Here is a 2,315-nt window from a genome sequence, read left to right as displayed (position 1 = left end):
TCAGCTCATAACACTGAAACAACTGGATATACACATGCAAAAGAATAATTTAGACACCTTTCTCATATCTTCAGAAAAAAATTACTCAAGGGACCAGCCGGTGGTGTAATGGCTATGTCACTGAACTCCCATGTGGTCGACTGTGGTTTTGACACCATGCATGGCCATACCTCCTGAGGGTGATTTCTCGCTTTCTGTCTTACTGGCAAGCACACATACCCTATAGCAAACACCTCTGCAAAAAAAAAAAAAAAAAAAAGAATTTAGGAATTTGGAGAGTATTGCCATCTAAACAATATTAAATGTACTGATACATAAACATGAGGTCTTTCTGCTTTATTTATGTCTTCTTTAATTTTTTTAAATTCTTTTTCTTATTTTTTTATTGTAGCAATATGTACTATTGTTTTCAATTTTAGGCATTTATTACAGATCCATACAATCGAATGTTTCCATAGCTCCCAATCTCTTATCGTACAGGAAAACAGACACACTACTTTGCTTTCTCACCATAAGCCTATACCAATGGCCAAGTTTTTCAGAGTCATGAGATAGAGCCTTTTGAAGATTTTGCCTTTAGTAAAGGCATCATTCCAAACACCCCACGTTACACTCATCGAATGTCAATATTTTTTCTCCACATGATTCATGCCTGGCCCATAATTCATACTCTTTGTTTCTGTTACTGATCAAAAGGGCCTCAATGTTAGTTTATAGTTTTGTCTTTAATTCTTTTTTGTTTCTTGCATCTGGAGAGTTTTTTTTTTTTTTTTCATCTTGTAACTTTAGATATTCATGCAAAACAAAGCTAGAAGTATTTTATTCTTGATTTCTAAGTGTTCATAGTAGAATATTTCCCTTTTTAAAAACCTGTCATATAAGAGAAACTAGAAGCATCTTGCAATATACGTCTTATCAGGTCTGTTGATATAAATATTCTTTAACATGTTAAGCTGTCTGGGCCTGCCCAGTAGGGCTCTGGTTAAGCATTGTGCATTGGGAGTTGGATACTACAGGGCCAACTATGGCCCCAGTGGTTTGGAAAATACACTGGCTACATATATGTGCTTAAAATCCTGACAGGATGGAGAAATGGAGGAAAACAGTTAGGAAGTGACTATGCCCCATGGGGATGGGTGGGAGTGTTCTCTCTTTCTCTCTCACAAGTACACATACCCTTTGGCAATTGAAATATTTCTTTAAGGAATAAGTCATTCTTTCTCTGCAGTCCAGTTATAGAGAAAAATATATTCTTCCCTTAAATATTCTTGAGCATTTCTTTTTAATTCAGTTTGGATATAGTCTTTTAAAAAGATGGGCTCACTCATATACTCTTAGATGCAACTGAACACCTCACTTTCCTCAGAACATTACCTCGTCAATTTTATTCCAATATGTCACAGATATTTAAGAATCAAATTATATTTAAGGTATCTTTTCTTGATTAAATAAAAGTGTGAAAATATGAACTACTTATTTGAAATCAGATAATCATATTGATTAGAGTAGTTAAAAATAAAAATATGTAAATACGAACAAGTCCTACACATCGCAAACAAAAACAAAAACAAAAAAAAAACAAGCAAACAACAAAACAGAGATAAGACTCCAGCAACTTTTTAAAAATAGAGACTTTTTTTTTTTTGGAGAGATTTTCACTATAGGGCGCATGCGCTCGCCAGACAGACAGAGAGAGACATTAGAGACAGAAAGCGAGAAATCACCCCCCAGGGGGGATGGTCACGCCGCAATCCCTTCTCCTCCATTCTCCTCTCGGGATCCTGGGCATGCACGGACACGCGCCCGGCATGAGTTTTTAAGCCACCGGGTCCGGGACACGAACCGCTGTCGACTACGTGGGAGTCCAGCAACATAGCCATTACGCTAACTGCTGGTTCCCAAAAATAGAGACTTTTTTTAGAGAGGTTTTTGCTATAGGGCACATGCGCTCACCAGAGAGATAGAGAGAGAAATAGACAGAAAGTGAGAACTCCCCTACTCCCCCCCCCGGGGAGATGACCATGCTGCAATCCCTTCTCCTCCATTCTTTTCTCAAGGTTTAGAGCATGCATGCATGCACACCCAGTGTGAGTTTTAAGCCTCCAGTTCCAGCACTCGAACAGCAGTTGACTACGTGGGAGTCCAGCAATATAACCATCATGCCATCTGCTAGTCCCCAAAATAGAGAATTTTAAAAAATACATCATGCAAATTTTTTTCTTTATTTCCTATCTCATATTTTTAAAAAAATAATTCCAGATTAAACAAAGATTTTACAAAGTCTGCTTTGCAGTCCATTCATTACAGATCTGGTG

The sequence above is a fragment of the Tupaia chinensis genome, unplaced genomic scaffold (assembly GCF_000334495.1).
Source record: "Tupaia chinensis unplaced genomic scaffold, TupChi_1.0 Scaffold000294_2, whole genome shotgun sequence".
NCBI lineage: Eukaryota > Metazoa > Chordata > Mammalia > Scandentia > Tupaiidae > Tupaia > Tupaia belangeri.
Note: the sequence above shows the minus strand (reverse complement) of the source record.